The sequence below is a fragment of the Bufo bufo genome, chromosome 9 (genome assembly GCF_905171765.1).
Source record: "Bufo bufo chromosome 9, aBufBuf1.1, whole genome shotgun sequence".
NCBI classification, from domain to species: domain Eukaryota; kingdom Metazoa; phylum Chordata; class Amphibia; order Anura; family Bufonidae; genus Bufo; species Bufo bufo.
This window is the reverse complement of record NC_053397.1, coordinates 161,015,424-161,037,716: the sequence shown is the minus strand read 5'-3', so window position 1 is coordinate 161,037,716 and position 22,293 is coordinate 161,015,424.

Below are 22,293 nucleotides of genomic sequence, written 5' to 3'. Positions count from 1 at the left end.
GAAAAAAGAGCAATACATGAGGATTCTCAACGACAACATCAGGCAGTCTGCAGAGAAACTTGGCCTTGGGCACCAGTGGACATTTCAGCATGACAATGACCCAAAACACAACGCAAAAGTGGTGAAGAAATGGTTAGCAGACAACAACATTAATGTTTTGGAGTGGCCCAGCCAGAGTCCAGACTTGAATCCAATTGAGAATCTGTGAAGGGAGCTAAAGATCAGGGTGATGGCAAGAAGACCCTCCAACCTGAAAGATTTGGAGCTCATTGCTAAAGATGAATGGGCAAAAATACCTGTGGAGACATGCAAAAAGCTGGTCTGCAATTATAGGAAGCGTTTGATTGCTGTAATAGCCAATAAAGGCTTTTCTATTGATTTTATTGAGAAGGGTATGAATAATTTTGGACTGGACACTTTTTGCTCAAATGTAAATAAAAGCTGAGAAATGTTTTTTTCCACAATAATGCCTCTTGTACATAGTCTTATTATCTTTTGTGAGACACCTATGTCATTTCCCGTCAAAAAATTGCTTGCTGGTTGAATAAAAGTAACTAAGTCAAAATTTGTCAGGGGTATGAATAATTATGGGCAGCATAGAAATATCTCTCACATGCACATTACACATCCATTTTCCTGCCGCACACTATATACACTATAGACATCCGTTTCAAGCTCAAGAGGAAGTTTAAGGGCAATCACCCTAGGATGGCCATATTTTAAAAAAATGGTCGGATTTGAAGAGAAGGAATTCGGAGCGGATCAGAGAGATCCGTGACAGAAAATGCCCAGCTACAATGCTTACATTACTTTTGTATCTCTCGCCAACACTCTGTAATGTGTGTGTGTGTGTGTGTGTGTGTGTGTGTATATATATATATATATATATATATATATATATATATATATATATATATATGTTATGAAAATAAGTATTTCATCCCCTTACAAATTATTACTTATTAACTGGTGTGACATGTAACAAATCAGTCAGTTACATCATACATCTCTACCTCGCCATGACTGTGTAATATATATCTCCGTGCCTGCAGCTGCCTCACAAGCCTGGGGTCTCCGATTGATTTTCGGTTGAAGACTGCGGGCTTGAGAGATTGTCATCTGTATGCATGAACCACATGGACGTGAGTAAAATTTCCTGTTGAATATTGGGATGAGGTGGTAATATATATATAGGTGGTGTATGCCACTGTTTCATAATAAACCGCTGGACCCCTGTTTTGTGAGGATTTAATATAGTATTTGCAGCGTATGATCGCTAATAGTCCATGACGTGGTGGGTTGTTTATATCATGTGACAGGACATATGACTGTCACGTTGGCTGTGTTGATTCCGCCCTGGGTCGGGAGTGGACATGCGCAGAACGCTTCTGTTCACGCGCGGCCATCTTGGTTGTGGGTCTCGGATCTCTGTGTAATACAGGTTGTCTTGCGGCACCGATGAAGTTCCGCGCATGCGCGTTTGCGATTTCCGGACGCCGAGCGATTCCTGCTCTCCTCCAGTATGTGAGTTTTCCTTGTATGTTTTTAACATTACACAATCACAGGCACCTGAATGTAATTATTATGAATTATGTATACACACTACAATTAAGTGGGTTAGGGATATCGTTCAATATTATAATTGTAATAATGGATATCAATTGTGCAGTTGATTTATTATAAACACATGTCACTAATTTGGTTAACCAGGAGAAACTTTTTTTATACTATTTCTGTATAATTATGTAATTTTTTGTATAATCATGTAATTTACACAGTAATCATGTATGCTATTTAAACACTTGAGATTGCACTGATTGCTATGGCTTGACAAAGGCTCCATTGAGAGAGCTGAAACGTTGCTGTCTGCACATGGGGGAATAAACATCATTTTTTTTCACCGTCATTCGTGTGCTGCCTTGGATTCTTCTATATATATCTTACTGGATCAAGTCCGTGATCTACCCAAGGAATTGCACCTCTGTGAGTTGTGTGCTGCTCATCTTTTTTTTCTTTTCTTTTTCATATATATATATATATATATATATATATATATATATATATATATATATATATATATAATGTGTGTGTGTCTATCTGTCTGTCTAGACGTTCTTTATGCGCGACCAAACGACTGGACCGATCTTCACCAAATTTGGCACACAGGTACATCAGGTGTCCAGGAAGGTTTTAGACTGGGACGTACCTCAGCTCTCTAGGACGTACCGTTCCTGAGATATTCCCAAAAAATGAGCCCTCCCCCAAATACAAGCCTGCAAGTCTTTCTCTTCAAATCCCAACTGCCATAAACACCATTTTACTCCAGGTTTCCATAACAACCCAGCCATTTTTCTTTACTGCTTAAAGGGGCGGTTGCTGTGGAGGTCAATGTTTTTAAAGGGGCAGGCACCTTGGAGGTCACTGTTATTAAATGGGCGGGTACTGTGGAGGTCACTGTTATTAAAGGGGTGGGCGCTATGAAGGTCCCTGTTAAAGGGGCGGTCACTGTTAAAGGGCCTGTAACTGTGAAAGTCACTGTTAACCCCTTAAGGACTCAGCCCTATTTCATGTTAAGGACTTGGCCATTTTTTGCAAACCTGACCAGTGTCACTTTAAGTGCTGATAACTTTAAAACTCTTTTACTTACCCAGGCCGTTCTGAGATTGTTTTTTCGTCACATATTGTACTTCATGACACTGCTAAAATTTGCATTAAAAAATACCAAATTTACAAAAAAAAATGGGAAAAATTAGCAAATTTCCAAGTTTCAATTTTGTCTACTTCTATAATGCATAGTAATACCTCCAAAAATAGTTATTACTTTACATTCCCCATATGTCTACTTCATGTTTGGATCATTTTGGGAATGATATTTTCTTTTTTTGGGGATGTTAGAAGGCTTAGAAGTTTAGAAGCAAATCTTGAAATTTTTCTGAAATTTTCAAAAACCTAATTTTTAGGGACCAGTTCAGGTCTGAAGTCACTTTGCGAGGCTTACATAATAGAAACCACCCAAAAATGACCCCATTCTAGAAACTACACCCCTCAAGGTATTCAAAACTGATTTGACAAACTTTATCTCTATTTTCCATTAATTCTTGTGGAACACCTAAAGGGTTAACAATTTCAAAATTTCACTTTTTTGGCAGATTTTCCATTTTAATAATTTTTTTTCCCAGTTACAAAGCAAGGGTTAACAGCCAAACCAAACTCAATATTTATGGCCCTGATTCTGTAGTTTACAGAAACACCCCATATGTGGTCGTAAACCGCTGTACGGGCACACGGCAGGGCGCAGAAGGAAAGGAATGCCATACGGTTTTTGGAAGGCAGATTTTGCTGGACTGTTTTTTTTGACACCATGTCCCATTTGAAGCCCCCCTGATGCACCACTAGAGTAGAAACTCCAAAAAAGGGCCCCATTTTAGAAACTACGGGATAGGGTGGCAGTATTGTTGGTACTAGTTTAGGGTACATATGATTTTTGGTTGCTCTATATTACACTTTTTGTGAGGCAAGATAACAAGAAATAGCTGTTTTGGCACCGTTTTTATTTTTTGTTATTTACAACATTCATCTGACAGGTTAGATCATGTGATATTTTTATAGACCAGGTTGTCACGGATGCAGCGATACCTAATATGTATACTTTTTTTTAATTTATGTAAGTTTTACACAGTGATTTCTTTTTTGAAGCAAAAAAAATCATGTTTTAGTGTTTCCATAGTCTGAGAGCCATAATTTTTTCAGTTTTTGGGCGATTACCTTGGGTAGGGTATGATTTTTGTGGGATGAGATGACGATTTTATTGGCACTATTTTGGGGTGCGTGTGACTTTTTGATCGCTTGCTATTACACTTTTTGTGATGTAAGGTGACAAAAAATGGTTTATTTAGCACAGTTTTTATTTTACATTTTTTACGGTGTTTATCTGAGGGGTTAGGTCATGTGATATTTTTATAGAGCCGGTCGATACGGACGCGCCGATGCCTAATATGTATACGTTTTACACTGATTTCATTTTTGAAGCAAAAAAAATGATGTTTTAGTGTCTCCATATTCTGAGTCATAGTTTTTTAATTTTTTGGGCGATTGTCTCAGGTAGGGGCTAATTTTTTGCGGGATGAGGTGACGGTTAGATAGGTACTATTTTGGTGGGCAAACGCGTTTTTGATCGCTTGCTGTTGTACTTTGTGTGATGTAAGGTGACCAAAAAATGGTTTATTTAGCACCGTTTTTATTTTTTACGGTGTTCATCTGAGGGGTTGGGTCATGTGATATGTTTATAGAGCCGGTCGATACGGACGTGGCGATACCTAATATGTATACTTTTTTTTTTTTTTACTTTATTTGGGGAAAATGACGTTTTTGTTTATTTTTACTTGAAACTTTAAATTTTTTGGGGGGAAAACTTTATTTTTTAAACTTTTTTTTTTTTCACTTTATTTTTTGTCCCACTTTGGGGGTCTAATCCTTTACAATGCATTCCAATACTTCTGTATTGGAATGCATTGGCTGTATGAGTAATACTGTGTGTATTACTCATACAGCTTCCGGCCTGTGAGATCCAGGGGGCTGGATCTCACAGGCTCTTCACCGGAAGGCAGCGCGATGCCTTCCTTAGACATCGCGCTGCCTTCCATGCCATTAGGTCCCCCCCACAGCCCCATGGGGACCCGATGGCACCACCGCCCGCACAATAAAAAGTCTGAATTTACCTGCGGTTTGCGGCGATCGCCGACACGGGGGGGGGGGTCACGGGACCCCCCCGCGCATTTAGCCTAGGTGCCTGCTTTGAGCAGGCACCAGGTTCCGATCACCGTCCGCCGGGCGGCGGTGATCGGAACTATACATGATGTACCGGTACGTCATGGGTCCTTAAGGACTCTGGATCCATGCCGTACCAGTACGTCATGGATCCCTAAGGGGCTAAAGGGGCAGGCCACTGTGAAAATCACTGTTAAAGGGGCAGGCACTATTAAAGGGGCGGCCACTGTGGAAGTCAATGTTAAAGGGGCGGGCACTGTGGAGGTCACTGTTATGGGGGAAACTCGATATCTTTTTACGACACACGGAAACATAAAATCAAATAGATGAAATATACCTGTACAAAGCCGGGTCCTTCTGCTAGTATTATATATATATATATATATATATATATATATATATATATATGAGTTTCTGTCTGTCTGGACGTTCTTTATGCCTGACCAAACGACTCGACAGATCTTCACCCAATTTGGTACACCGTTACATCAGGTGTCCGGGAAGGTTTTAGACCGTTTCAGCTCTCTAGGACATACTGTTCCTGAGATATTCGCTCTCTAGGACGTACTGTTCCTGAGATATTTCCAAAAAATGACCCACATTAGCCAATACAAGCCTGCAAGTCTTTCTCTTCAAATCCCAACTGCCATAAACACAGTTTTACTCCAGGTTTCCGTAACAACACAGCCATTTTTCTTTACTGCTTAAAGGGGCGGGCACTGTGGAGGTCACTGTTATTAAATGGGTGGGCGCTATGAAGGTCCCTGTTAAAGGGGCAATTACTGTGAAAGTCACTGTTAAAGGGGCGGCCACTGTAAAGGTCACTGTTAAAGGGGCGGACACTATGAAGGTCACTGTTAAAGGGGTGGTCAATGCTAAAGGGGCTTGCACTGTGGAGGTCACTGTTAAAGGGGCAGGCACTGTGAAGGTCATTGTTAAAGGGGCGTGCACTGTGGAGGTCAATGTTAAAGGGGTGAGCACTGTGGTGGTCATTGTTAAAGGGGTGGGTACTGTAGAGGTCACTGTTATGGGGGAAACTATCTGTTTTTGACACACGAAAACATAAAATTAAATATACCTGTGCGAAGCCGGGTCCTTCTGCTAGTGTGTGTGTATGTATGTGTATATATATATATATATATATATATATATATATATATATATTACACAGTACAGACCAAAAGTTTAGACACACCTTCTCATTCAAAGAGTTTTCTTTATTTTCATGACTATGAAGGCATCAAAACTATGAATTAACACATGTGGAATTATATACATAACAAACAAGTGTGAAATAACTGAAAATGTCATATTCTAGGTTCTTCAAAGTAGCCATCTTTTGCTTTGATTACTGCTTTGCACACTCTTGGCATTCTCTTGATGAGCTTCAAGAGGTAGTCCCCTGAAATGGTCTTCCAACAGTCTTGAAGGAGTTCCCAGAGATGCTTAGCACTTGTTGGCCCTTTTTGCCTTCACTCTGCAGTCCAGCTCACCCCAAACCATCTCGATTAGGTTCAGGTCCGGGGACTGTGGAGGCCAGGTCATCTGGGCGCAGCACCCCATCACTCTCCTTCATGGTCAAATAGCCCTTACTTTCAAAGTTTTCCCAATTTTTCAGCTGACTGACTGACCTTCATTTCTTAAAGTAATGATGGCCACTCGTTTTTCTTTACTTAGCTGCTTTTTTCTTGCCATAATACAAATTCTAACAGTCTATTCAGTAGGACTATCAGTTGTGTATCCACCTGACTTCTCCTCAACGCAACTGATGGTCCCAACCCCATTTATAGGGCAAGAAATCCCACTTATTAAACCTGACAGGGCACACCTGTGAAGTGAAAACCATTTCAAGGAACTACCTCTTGAAGCTCATCAAGAGAATGCCAAGAGTGTGCAAAGCAGTAATCAAAGCAAAAGGAGGCTACTTTTGAAGAACCTAGAATATGACATATTTTCAGTTGTTTCAAACTTGTTTGTTATGTATATAATTCCACATGTGTTAATTCATAGTTTTGATGCCTTCAGTGTGAATCTACAATTCTCATAGTCATGAAAATAAAGAAAAATCTTTGAATGAGAAGGTGTGTCCAAACTTTTGGTCTGTACTGTATGTGTGTGTGTGTGTGTGTGTATGTATGTATATGTATATATATATATATATATATATATATATATATATACTCACCTAAAGAATTATTAGGAACACCATACTAATACGGTGTTGGACCCCCTTTTGCCTTCAGAACTGCCTTAATTCTACGTGGCATTGATTCCACAAGGTGCTGATAGCATTCTTTAGAAATGTTGGCCCATATTGATAGGATAGCATCTTGCAGTTGATGAAGATTTGAGGGATACACATCCAGGGCACGAAGCTCCCGTTCCACAACATCCCAAAGATGTGCAAACCTTCTTTCGCTCTTATAAAAGACAATCTGAAGTGTTTAACCAAGACAATGGCATACAGTTCACATATGTGAAGGATACACTAAGAGAATTAGAACAACTCCTAATTCTCGAGATGAAGGACCTCTGGGAAATTACCTCACTGGAGAAATACCTTGAATGGGACATTATACCTAAGGGACTAAAAGTAGAGAAAACACTATCAGGGGACATGGGAGAAAACGGCACAATAAATGAATGGGAACGCATGTTCCACGAATTCTCCCGCAATGCAATCAAATTCATCATCAATAAAAGGGGAGAAAGATTGTGAAGAACCAACAAAATAATCATGGCAACATTTGAAACACTGAGACCTTGGAAAGACCATGCGAGTATCCACCAACTGGTAGAAAACATAAAAAGAAGAATCCACCAGAAAGAAGAGGAAATTAAAGAAAAGAAAAGCAGAAAATTCAACCGTGATGCATTACCAAAAAATCACACGGAACATAGCAGCCAGAACTCCTTCCACACACTGGACGAAGGTAGATATAGCCAAGCTGAGGAACATACATCCATCTTCACGGTACATGAAGAGGATAACTATCAAGAAGAGGGGGACACGCAAATAGAACAACTGATACCCATAACCCCAGAAGTCATTATTAGAAGACAAAATGAAGCTACTAATAGAAATGAAATACAGATGGACAACCGCTATGAGGTACTGATGAACTATGAGACAGATGAGGAAGAAATAGCTCCCTCTTGCCAACAGAAGAAAACACAAGAAAGAGAAAGACAAGACAAACGTAACCCATCAGAAGACAATCAAATAGAAGAGAAAGAACATAATACTGAAGGAAGCAATATGAAGGTTACTTCAAATAACCATAATACCAGGAAAGAAGAACCAAGAACAACAAACCAAACAATGGCAACAAGAAACACACATAGAAATAAACCTCAAGAGCAGGAAAGAGGACGCAATGAACAGAGAGAAAAAAGAGCAACAGTGAAAAAAACTGTGAAACAGGATTTTTTCCTGAGAAGAAAAAGTGCAAGAGGGGTAATAGAGGAGGGAAACTCGCCCAAAAGAAGAAACTAAAACAAAAGGAGATCAAAATAGAGTCAGGACAGAAGATTTTTAACCTTAGTACATACATACTAACAAAGGGAGAACAAGAAATCCTGGAAAAAGGGTTAAAATTTGCACCTAGCACACTGTTCAATAAATTTGAAGCGTTCATAGGGGTTCGCAAATTTATGAGAAGACTGGTCCTAAAGAAATACTTCATAAAAAAACAACAAAAAACCAACAATAATAGGGAAAACACCAATAAAATCCATCAATCCAACAAAGCAGAAATAATGGAAGACAACCATGCAGACAAGGGATACAAACACACCGACTTAAAAGCAAAATCCAAATACCATCCGGTGCAAGAATATTCCCAGGCACTCAACAGTTTCATGAACATGGTCACTAAGGACATATGAAAAATCAGAAGTCCAAAAAAACAAAAACATAGGAAAAAACACCTAGGAAACATATCCCATGCGGAACGTGAGGCACTAACCAAAATACAGGAAAATGAAAAAATTATTCTAAGACCTGCTGACAAAGGTGGGGGAATTGTAATATTGGACAAAGACAAATACCTACAGGAAGCATACAAACTATTAGGAGACAAGAAAACATACAAAATACTAAAAAATGACCCAACAGAAGGGTTCAAAAAAGAACTAAGTGAACTGGTCAAGAAGGGAAGAACAGAAGCCATCCTAAATACAAAAGAGGCCGAATATATAGAAACAAAACAACCCAGAATTGCCGCGTTTTACTACAGTCCAAAAATACATAAAAGCACAATAGACCCCCCGGGAAGACCAATAGTATCAGGAGTAGAATGCCTGACAAACAATCTATCCGAATACATAGACAGCTTCCTGCAAACATGTGTAGACCTGCTACCAACACACTTGAAAAACACCCAGCACATCCTGAACATCCTAAATCAGGTGAAATGGGAACCAAATTACATTCTAGGCACCCTGGATGTCAAATCTTTATACACCATCATTGAAAATGAGAAAGGGTGCGACGCAGTACAAACGTGTCTACAGAATCAGGGAATTCTTGCAGAGAAACAAATAGACTTCATCGGTGCATGTATCATGTTCATCTTAAAAATAAATTCTTTTTTATTCAAGGACAAGTTCTATATACAGCAGTGGGGCACCGCGATGGGGACGAGATTCGCACCGGGGTTCGCAAACATATATGTCGGCCAGTGGGAGCATCAAGTCATCTATCCCCACGGCAAACTCCGGTCGAATCTCGTCCTATGGAAACGCTTTATAGATGATATCATATTCATCTGGGCAGGGGAAAAAGAAGAACTGAACACATTTTTTTAATGAAATTAACAATTCACACCAATATTTAGTCAAAGTACAATCAATTTCCTGGATTTAACCATCTACATAGAGGATGGTAATATACAAACCAGGACATACAACAAACAAACAGACGTTAATAGCTTCATCTCCCGCGAGAGCTGCCATCTCCCACAATGGTTGGAAAATATTTCAAAGGGACAATTTATGAGATTAAAACGTAATTGTACAAAGGAAAGTGAATATCAAGCAGAGGCGGACAAAATGCAGAAAAAATTCGAAGAGAGAGGCTACAACAAGGAAAAACTACTAATACAGAAAGAACTAGTAGGAAAACTAGACAGACAGGAGCTAATTAATAAAAAGAAGAAAAAACCAGAAGACAGTACAAAAGTGGGAACCTTTGAAATGCCACCCATTATCACACAGTACAACAGCCAAGCAGGAACACTGAGAAGGATCATCAAAAAACATTGGGAAACCCTGAAGGAGGATAAAATAATAGGAGATCAGATCCCCAAAAATCCAAAATTCATCTATAGAAAAGCCAAAAATGTGGGAAGCATAATAGCCCCCACTAACAAATGCCTGAGCAAGAAAAATGACAATCAAACAATAAATACCATCCTTGGACAAAAACCCCAGGGAGGCTTCTTCCCATGTGGCCATTGCGGTGTCTGCAAAAAATTAAAAACGAACAAAAAACAGCACACAAACATGGAAATAAAAAATTAATGGACAGGGGACACAGAAACATACAAAATAAAGGATCATATAACCTGCAGAAGTCAGAGTGCAATATATGCTATAACATGTCCGTGTAAAAAAACATATATAGGACGCACAAAGAGAACCATAAGTAAAAGAATAGGGGAACACATCTACAACATAGGAAGAAAATATGAGGGTCACCCACTCTCTAGACATTATAAGGATAAACACGGAGGAAACCACAGCGGCACCACTTTCTGTGGTATCAAAATGGTTAAAAAAGATAAAAGGGGAGGAGATTATATCAAGAAAATGTCCAGATCAGAAAGCCGCTGGATATTCAACTTAAATACTCTGGTACCCTCAGGACTAAACTCAGAGATAGAATTATTTGCTTTTCAATAAACATCAATCAAGAATGCCAGGGATGTAGGAGTTAAGGAAGGGAGGAGATACAGACCTTTAAAAGTAGCACCAGGAGCCAGAAGAATCATCCCTGACGAAGATTTGCGAACTAATCGAAACGCGTTGGGTAAACTTTGGTCCTCCTGATCCACCGTAGCTACTGCCGTGACGTCACGAGCGGCACCTTTTAACCACGAGCTGTGCCACCGGCCGGGGCAAGCTCTGTATTTTTATAAAAATCATTAATTACCATTAGGGCTCAGCCCCCTACACCTTTCCTCATCCCGAACGGCACTAAAAAGAAAAGAAAAAAGAAAAAAACAGAAAGACGCAGGAGAACAGCCCTCGCAGAGGAACATCCAGGATAAAGGTATTCCAATCAATCTGTAAGTTTCTGTAATATTTACTGCGGACCTTCATAGTGCCAAACTGGCAAGGAAAGCAATAGGGGGTATATGTCGCGCAGTACCTAACATATATATTATACACATCATTTATTTTATTTTCAACGGTGGCGATACCGTTGCGGTACCGCTGCGTCAGTCCATTTTAGTGCAAGCGACGGTGCATCACTAGTGTAACATCCCAAAGATGCTCTATTGGGTTGAGATCTGATGACTGTGGGGGCCATTTTAGTACAGTGAACTCAGTCATGTTTAAGAAACCAATTTGAAATGATTCGAGCTTTGTGACATGGTGCATTATCCTGCTGGAAGTAGCCATCAGAGGATGGGTACATGGTGGTAATGAAGGGATGGACATGGTCAGAAACAATGCTCAGGTAGCCCGTGGCATTTAAACGATGCCCAATTGGCACTAAGGGGCCTAAAGTGTGCCCAGAAAACATCCCCCACACCATTACACCACCACCACCAGCCTGCACAGTGGTAACAAGGCATGATGAATACATGTTCTCACTCTGCCAAATTCGGACTCTACCATTTGAATGTCTCAACAGAAATCGAGACTCATCAGACCAGGCAACATTTTTCCAGTCTTCAACAGTCCAATTTTGGTGAGCTCGTGCAAAATGTAGCCTCTTTTTCCTATTTGTAGTGGAGATGAGTGGTACCCGGTGGGGTCTTCTGCTGTTGTAGCCCATCCGCCTCAAGGTTGTGCGTGTTGTGGTTTCACAAATGCTTTGTTGCATACCTCGGTTGTAACGAGTGGTTATTTCAGTCAACGTTGCTCTTCTATCAGCTTGAATCAGTCGGCCCATTCTCCTCTGACCTCTAGCATCCACAAGGCATTTTTGCCCACAGGACTGCCGCATACTGGATGTTTTTCCCTTTTCACACCATTCTTTGTAAACCCTAGAAATGGTTGTGCGTGAAAATCCCAGTAACTGAGCAGTTTGTGAAATACTCAGACCGGCCCGTCTGGCACCAACAACCATGCCACGCTCAAAATTGCTTAAATCACCTTTCTTTCCCATTCTGACATTCAGTTTGGAGTTCAGGAGATTGTCTTGACCAGGACCACCCCCCTAAATGCATTGAAGCAACTGCCATGTGATTGGTTGACTAGATAATTGCATTAATGAGAAATAGAACAGGTGTTCCTAATAATTCTTTAGGTGAGTGTGTGTGTGTGTGTGTGTGTGTGTGTGTGTGTGTGTATATATATATATATATATATATATATATATATATATATATATATATATATAATATATAATATACAAACCGGATTCCAAAAAAGTTGGGACACTAAACAAATTGTGAATAAAAACTGAATGCAATGATGTGGAGATGGCAAATGTCAATATTTTATTTGTAATAGAACGTAGATGACAGATCAAACGTTTAATCCGAGTAAATGTATCATTTTAAAGGAAAAATACGTTGATTCCAATTTTCACGGTGTCAACAAATCCCCAAAAAGTTGGGACAAGTAGCAATAAGAGGCTGGAAAAAGTAAATTTGAGCATAACGAAGAGCTGGAAGACCAATTAACACTAATTAGGTCAATTGGCAACATGATTGGGTATAAAAAGAGCTTCTCAGAGTGGCAGTGTCTCTCAGAAGCCAAGATGGGTAGAGGATCACCAATTCCCACAATGTTGCGCGGAAAGATAGTGGAGCAATATCCGAAAGGTGTTACCCAGCGAAAAATTGCAAAGACTTTGCATCTATCATCATCAACTGTGCATAACATCATCCGAAGATTCAGAGAATCTGGAACAATCTCCGTGTGTAAGGGTCAAGGCCGTAAAACCATACTGGATGCCCGTGATCTCCGGGCCCTTAAACGACACTCCACCACAAACAGGAATGCTACTGTAAAGGAAATCACAGAATGGGTTCAGGAATACTTCCAGAAACCATTGTCAGTGAACACAATCCACCGTGCCATCCGCTGTTGCCAGCTGAAACTCTACAGTGCAAAGAAGAAGCCATTTCTAAGCAAGATCCACAAGCTCAGGCGTTTTCACTGGGCCAGGGATCATTTAAAATGGAGTGTGGCAAAATGGAAGACTGTTCTGTGGTCAGACGAGTCACGATTCAAAGTTCTTTTTGGAAATCTGGGACGCCATGTCATCCGGACCAAAGAGGACAAGGACAACCCAAGTTGTTATCAACGCTCAGTTCAGAAGCCTGCATCTCTGATGGTATGGGGTTGCATGACTGCGTGTGGCATGGGCAGCTTGCATGTCTGGAAAGGCACCATCAATGCAGAAAAATATATTCAGGTTCTAGAACAACAAGCTCCCATCCAGACGTCATCTCTTTCAGGGAAGACCCTGCATTTTTCAACAAGATAATGCCAGACCACATTCTGCATCAATCACAACATCATGGCTGCGTAGGAGAAGGATCCGGGTACTGAAATGGCCAGTCTGCAGTCCAGATCTTTCACCTATAGAGAACATTTGGCGCATCATAAAGAGGAAGGTGCAACAAAGAAGGCCCAAGACGATTGAACAGTTAGAGGCCTGTATTAGACAAGAATGGGAGAGCATTCCTATTTCTAAACTTGAGAAACTGGTCTCCTCGGTCCCCAGACGTCTGTTGAGTGTTGTAAGAAGAAGGGGAGATGCCACACAGTGGTGAAAATGGCCTTGTCCCAACTTTTTGGGGATTTGTTGACACCATGAAATTCTGATTCAACATATTTTTCCCTTAAAATGGTACATTTTCTCAGTTTAACCACTTAAGGACCACAGGTTTATACCCCCCTAAAGACCAGGCCCTTTTTTACAAATCGGCACTACACTACTTTCACCGTTTATTGCTCGGTCATGCAACTTACCACCCAAATGAATTTTACCTCCTTTTCTTCTCACTAATAGAGCTTTCATTTGGTGGTATTTCATTGCTGCTGACATTTTTACTTTTTTTGTTATTAATCGAAATTTAACGATTTTTTTGCAAAAAAATGACATTTTTCACTTTCAGTTGTAAAATTTTGCAAAAAAAACGAGATCCATATAGAAATTTTGCTCTAAATTTATAGTTCTACATGTCTTTGATAAAAAAAAAATGTTTGGGTAAAAAAAAAATGGTTTGGGTAAAAGTTATAGCGTTTACAAACTATGGTACAAAAATGTGAATTTCCGCTTTTTGAAGCAACTCTGACTTTCTGAGCACCTGTCATGTTTCCTGAGGTTCTACAATGCCCAGACAGTACAAACACCCCACAAATGACCCCATTTCGGAAAGTACACACCCTAAGGTATTCGCTGATGGGCATAGTGAGTTCATAGAACTTTTTATTTTTTGTCACAAGTTAGCGGAAAATGATGATTTTTTTTTTATTTTATTTTTTTTCCTACAAAGTCTCATATTCCACTAACTTGTGACAAAAAATAAAAACTTCTATGAACTCACTATGCCCATCACGAAATACCTTGGGGTCTCTTCTTTCCAAAATGGGGTCACTTGTGGGGTAGTTATACTGCCCTGGCATTCTAGGGGCCCAAATGTGTGGTAAGGAGTTTGAAATCAAATTCTGTAAAAAATGACCAGTGAAATCCGAAAGGTGCTTTTGGAATGTGGGCCCCTTTGCCCACCTAGGCTGCAAAAAAGTGTCACACATCTGGTATCTACGTACTCAGGAGAAGTTGAGGAATGTGTTTTGGGGTGTCATTTTACATATACCCATGCTGGGTGAGATAAATATCTTGGTCAAATGCCAACTTTGTATAAAAAAATGGGAAAAGTTGTCTTTTGCCAAGATATTTCTCTCACCCAGCATGGGTATATGTAAAATGACACCCCAAAACACATTCCCCACCTTCTCCTGAGTACGGCAATACCAGATGTGTGACACTTTTTTGCAGCCTAGGTGGGCAAAGGGGCCCATATTCCAAAGAGCACCTTTCGGATTTCACAGGTCATTTTTTACAGAATTTGATTTCAAACTCCTTACCACACATTCGGGCCCCTAGAATGCCAGGGCAGTATAACTACCCCACAAGTGACCCCATTTTGGAAAGAAGACACCCCAAGGTATTCCGTGAGGGGCATGGCAAGTTCCTAGAATTTTTTATTTTTTGTCACAAGTTAGTGGAAAATGATGATTTTATTTTTTTTTATTTTTTTTCATACAAAGTCTCATATTCCACTAACTTGTGACAAAAAATAAAAACTTCCATGAACTCACTATGCCCATCAGCGAATACCTTGGGGTCTCTTCTTTCCAAAATGGGGTCACTTGTGGGGTAGTTATACTGCCCTGGCATTCTAGGGGCCCAAATGTGTGGTAAGGAGTTTGAAATCAAATTCTGTAAAAAATGACCAGTGAAATCCGAAAGGTGCTTTTGGAATGTGGGCCCCTTTGCCCACCTAGGCTGCAAAAAAGTGTCACACATCTGGTATCTACGTACTCAGGAGAAGTTGAGGAATGTGTTTTGGGGTGTCATTTTACATATACCCATGCTGGGTGAGATAAATATCTTGGTCAAATGCCAACTTTGTATAAAAAAAATGGGAAAAGTTGTCTTTTGCCAAGATATTTCTCTCACCCAGCAGGGGTATATGTAAAATGACACCCCAAAACACATTCCCCACCTTCTCCTGAGTACGGGGATACCAGATGTGTGACACTTTTTTGCAGCCTAGGTGGGCAAAGGGGCCCATATTCCAAAGAGCACCTTTCGGATTTCACAGGTCATTTTTTACAGAATTTGATTTCAAACTCCTTACCACACATTTGGGCCCCTAGAATGCCAGGGCAGTATAACTACCCCACAAGTGACCCCATTTTGGAAAGAAGAGACCCCAAGGTATTCGCTGATGGGCATAGTGAGTTCATGGAAGTTTTTATTTTTTGTCACAAGTTAGTGGAATATGAGACTTTGTATGAAAAAAAAAAAAAAAAAAAAAATCAGCATTTTCCACTAACTTGTGACAAAAAATAAAAAATTCTAGGAACTTGCCATGCCCCTCACGGAATACCTTGGGGTGTCTTCTTTCCAAAATGGGGTCACTTGTGGGGTAGTTATACTGCCCTGGCATTTTCCAGGGGCCCTAATGTGTGGTAAGTAGGTAAATGACCTGTGAAATCCTAAAGGTGCTCTTTGGAATATGGGCCCCTTTGCCCACCTAGGCTGCAAAAAAGTGTCACACATGTGGTATCGCCGTATTCAGGAGAAGTTGGGGAATGTGTTTTGGGGTGTCATTTTACATATACCCTTGCTGGGTGAGAGAAATATCTTGGCAAAAGACAACTTTTACCATTTTTTTATACAAAGTTGGCATTTGACCAAGATATTTCTCTCACCCAGCATGGGTATATGTAAAATGACACCCCAAAACACATTCCCCAACTTCTCCTGAGTACGGCGATACCAGATGTGTGACACTTTATTGCAGCCTAGATGCGCAAAGGTGCCCAAATTCCTTTTAGGAGGGCATTTTTAGACATTTGGATACCAGACTTCTTCTCACGCTTTGGGGCCCCTAGAATGCCAGGGCAGTATAAATACCCCACATGTGACCCCATTTTGGAAAGAAGACACCCCAAGGTATTCAATGAGGGGCATGGCGAGTTCATAGAAATTTTTTTTTTTTGGCACAAGTTAGCGGAAATTGATATTTTTAATTTTTTTCTCACAAAGTCTCCCGTTCCGCTAACTTGGGACAAAAATTTCAATCTTTCATGGACTCAATATGCCCCTCACGGAATACCTGGGGGTGTCTTCTTTCCGAAATGGGGTCACATGTGGGGTATTTATACTGCCCTGGCATTCTAGGGGCCCTAAAGCGTGAGAAGAAGTCTGGAATATAAATGTCTAAAAAAATTTACGCATTTGGTTTCCGTGAGGGGTATGGTGAGTTCATGTGAGATTTTATTTTTTGACACAAGTTAGTGGAATATGAGACTTTGTAAGAAAAAAAAAATAATAATTCCGCTAACTTGGGCCAAAAAAATGTCTGAATGGAGCCTTACAGAGGGGTGATCAATGACAGGGGGGGTGATCAATGACAGGGGGGGTGATCAATGAGAGGGGGGTGATCAGGGAGTCTATATGGGGTGATAACCACAGTCATTGATCACGCCCGTGTAAGGCTTCATTCAGACGTCCGTATGCGTTTTGCGGATCCGATCCATCTATCAGTGCATCCGTAAAAATCATGCGGACATCTGAATGGAGCTTTACAGGGGGGTAATCAATGACAGGGGGGTGATCAGGGAGTCTATATGGGGTGATCACCACAGTCATTGATCATGCCCCTGTAAGGCTTCATTCAGACGTCCGGATGCGTTTTGCGGATCCGATCCATCTATCAGTGGATTCGTAAAAATCATGCGGACGTCTGAATGGAGCTTTACAGGGGGGTAATCAATGACAGGGGGGTAATCAATGACAGGGGGGTGATCAGGGAGTCTATATGGGGTGATCACCACAGTCATTGATCACGCCCCTGTAAGGCTTCATTCAGACGTCCGGATGCGTTTTGCGGATCCGATCCATCTATCAGTGGATCCGTAAAAATCATGCGGACATCTGAATGGAGCTTTACAGGGGGGTGATCAATGACAGGGGTGTAATCAATGACAGGGGGGTGATCAGGGAGTCTATATGGGGTGATAACCACAGTCATTGATCACGCCCCTGTAAGGCTTCATTCAGACGTCCGGATGCGTTTTGCGGATCCGATCCATCTATCAGTGCATCCGTAAAAATCATGCGGACATCTGAATGGAGCTTTACAGGGGGGTAATCAATGACAGGGGGGTGATCACACAGTCATTGATCATGCCCCTGTAAGGCTTCATTCAGACGTCCGGATGCGTTTTGCGGATCCGATCCATCTATCAGTGCATCCGTAAAAATCATGCGGACATCTGAATGGAGCTTTACAGGGGGGTAATCAATGACAGGGGGGTGATCACCACAGTCATTGATCATGCCCCTGTAAGGCTTCATTCAGACGTCCGGATGCGTTTTGCGGATCCGATCCATCTATCAGTGCATCCGTAAAAATCATGCGGACATCTGAATGGAGCTTTACAGGGGGGTAATCAATGACAGGGGGGTGATCACCACAGTCATTGATCATGCCCCTGTAAGGCTTCATTCAGACGTCCGTATGCGTTTTGCGGATCCGATCCATCTATCAGTGCATCCGTAAAAATCATGCGGACATCTGAATGGAGCTTTACAGGGGGGTGATCAATGACAGGGGGGTAATCAATGACAGGGGGGTGATCAGGGAGTCTATATGGGGTGATCACCACAGTCATTGATCACGCCCCTGTAAGGCTTCATTCAGACGTCCGGATGCGTTTTGCGGATCCGATCCATCTATTAGTGGATCCGTAAAAATCATGCGGACGTCTGAATGGAGCTTTACAGGGGGGTGATCAATGACAGGGGGGTGATCAATGACAGGGGGGTGATCAGGGAGTCTATATGGGGTGATCAGGGGCTAATAAGGGGTTAATAAGTGACGGGGGGGGGTGTAGTGTAGTGTAGTGGTGCTTGGTGCTACTTTACTGAGCTACCTGTGTCCTCTGGTGGTCGATCCAAACAAAGGGGACCACCAGAGGACCAGGTAGCAGGTATATTAGACGCTGTTATCAAAACAGCGTCTAATATACCTGTTAGGGGTTAAAAAAAACACATCTCCAGCCTGCCAGCGAACGATCGCCGCTGGCAGGCTGGAGATCAACTCTCTTACCTTCCGTTCCTGTGAGCGCGCGCGCCTGTGTGCGCGCGTTCACAGGAAATCTCGGCTCACGCGAGATGACGCCTATTGGCGTTAGCGTAGCCTGGGGGAGCCGCCGCAATGACGCCTTTCGGCGTTACAGTTGCGGGAAGTGGTTAAACTTTTGTTCCGTGATTTATGTTCTATTCTGAATAAAATATTAGAAGTTGGCACCTCCACATCATTGCATTCAGTTTTTATTCACAATTTGTATAGTGTCCCAACTTTTTTGGAATCCGGTTTGTATATATATTTATACAATTTATACACACAGCGAGGTACAGATGTATGATGTAACTGGCTGATTTTGTGTGTTTTATACACACATGTGTGTGTGTGTGTGTGTGTGTGTATATATACATAAACTGCAATCATCATTTTGTATTCTAGTAAAAGGCCCCGTACATCATTACATTAGATACATCCCCCACTTAACTCCTTAGCACCCGATGATGTACAGCTGATATAAAAAGTCTACACACCCCTGCTAAAATCTCAGGTTTCTGTGATGTAAAAAAAAAATGAGGCAAAGATAGATCATTTCAGAACTTTTTCCACCTTTTAATGTGACCTATAAACTGTACAACTCAATTGAAAAACTGAAATCTTTTAGGTGGAGGGAAGAAAACAAAAAAACTTAAATAATGTGGTTGCATAAGTGTGCACACCCTCTTATAACTGGGGATGTAGCTATGTTCAGATTTAAGCAATCACATTCAAAATCATATTATATAGGAGTCAGCATACACCTGCCATCTTTTAAAGTGCCTCTGATTAACCCCAAATAAAGTTCAGCTGCTCTAGATAAAGCCCAGTGACGTAAATGTACTGCATGGTGATCGGGCGGGTGCAGGAGCTGCGCCTGCCCGATCGGGGGCAGGGGTCCGGCAGGCACTGATAGTCAGACCCCTGCTGTATGTGCCGGCATCGGTGAAATCACCAATGCCGGCGCACTAACCCCTGCACGGCCGTGGTCAGCGCTGACTGCGGAACGTGCGAGTTTCAGACATGTGCGGGGTGTCCATCGGGTCCCCACGCTGCTGTGACGGGGAGCCAATGGTCGGGAAGGTAGCCCGATGCCTTCCTTAGGCATTGTGGCTCCTGTCTGGGAGGCCTGTGAGATCCAGCCCCCTGTATTACACTGGTAGTACACTTACAGCCAATGCATTACAGTACAGAAGTATTGTAATGCATTGTAAAGGGGTTCAGACCCCCAAAAGTTGAAGTCCCAGAGGGGGACAAAAAATGAACTGGAAAAAAAAAAGTAAAAAAATATAGGTTTTAAAAATAAATAATAATAATGTTCAAGGAAAAAAAAAAGCGTCCTTTTTCCAAAATAAAGTAGACATGTATCGCTGCGTCCGTATCGACCGGCTTTATAAAAATATCACATTGTAACAGTACAGCCTGGATCGCAGCGGCTCCCTGTGACTCCGCCCACTTACCTCCGGGCCTTAAATAGAAGACAGGTGCTAAGCAGGGTGTTCCACTAATGGAGTGCGCACCCTGCTAGCTCCATTGCATCTGAGGACTCTGTCCACATATCCAGACCTGGATCCCTAACAACATTGTGAAGGACTGCCTACCTTCTTGCCACTGGCTTCCCCACTGCTGGCTTCCTAGCCAGGACCAACTAACCGCAAGTATATGCCTGTTACCTGCTCTGATTAAGGTCCTGGAACTCAGAGTGGGGTGGTTCCTGCTGGTGTGAGGCGATATTCCCAAACCAACTCTGAACTCAGGACATGCTATACTAACTCTGAACCTGCTGCATATTATATACTAAACTGAGGACATGCTATACTAACTCTGAACCTGCTGCATATTATATACTAAACTGAGGACATGCTGTACTAACTCTGAACCTGCTGCATATTATATACTAAACTGAGGACATGCTATACTAACTCTGAACCTGCTGCATATTATATACTAAACTGTGGACATGCTATATACTAACCCTGAACCCATGGCATACTATATACTAAACTGAGGGCATACTATATACTAACTCTGAACTGTGCACAAGCTTATACTAACTTGTGACTCCTGTAATACTGGGGGACCTTCCTTTTCCAGCAGTAACTAATTAGATGGATAGCGGTAAATGATTTTGTTGCCCCAAACTCTCCGCCCAAGACTGAGAGAGACGCCTGGGGTACATACTGAGTAACCGCAAATCCCACAGCCAAAAACAAGGGCGGTGGGATAATAGTGGATGTCCATTGCTTCCGCAGTTGAGATCCTAACTGATCAACTAGGTGCGTTACATATTAGTGGAACCCACATGGATCCAGCGGAGGTTGCAGGTCACCTCGTCACCCTCACTAAGAGGGTGGAGACCCTCAACGTGACTGTACAACATCTCTAGCTAGAAAACCAGGCACTACGGCAACTTGTCACTCAGGGGCCAGGACACCCCCGTGATGGACCAGAACCCAAGGTCAGCCCACCTGAGATATTCTCGGGTGACCGAAGGCAGTTCAGGGATTTCCTGAACGCGTGCAAACTAATGTTTGAGCTGCAGCCCCGGACTTACCCAACTGACAGAACAAAAGTACTTACCATGATCTCTTACCTCAGGGGGGAGCCCAGAGCATGGGCCAATACTTATTTAGAAAAGGAAGACCCAGTCCTGGATTCCTTCTCTCTGTTCCTTGAAAAAATGGCCCTTCTCTACGAGGACCATAGTAAACAGCTGACCGCTGAGACCGCTATACGCAGCCTTAAACAAGGGAGACGACCTGTAGAGGACTTTATTGCGGAATACACTCGCTGGGCCCGGGAGACTGAATGGAATGACCTCACCCTTAGGAATCAGTTCCGCCTAGGTCTTTCCGAGGCCCTGAAGGACGAATTAGCCCGAGGAGAATTACCACTTACACTTAATGCCTTGATGCAGAAGGCCACCACCATTGACAGACGGCTGAGGGAACGCAGAGCCGAGAGAGTCTCAGGCTTCACACCCAACCCAAGACCGTCCAGCCAGGGTCCTGCTGTAGAGATTATGGAGATTGGGGCGATCCGAGGACCTCTGACCGAGAGAGAGAAAGCCAGGAGACGTAACCTCAACCTCTGTTTATACTGTGCGTCTGCTGACCATACCGTTGACGGATGCCCCGCGATACGTAAGAAGTGCGAAGGTAAGAGCGGCACGTTTTGTACCTTAGGCAGTACAAAAAAATAGTACTGGTGGTTACATATACACGTCTCTCACCTTACAGTGGGACCAAAACCGGATTATCGTTGAAGCCATGGTGGACACGGGAGCTTCGGGAAATTTTATCGACATGCATCTGGTTGAGCGAAATAAAATTCCCCACATGAGAAAAAACGTTCCGATATCCGTGAGTTTCATTGACGGTACCACTTCTAATCCTATCCACAGTCAGACTCAACCCCTCATGGTGACATGTGAAAATAACCACACAGAATTCTTATCCCTTGATATCATACACTCTCCATT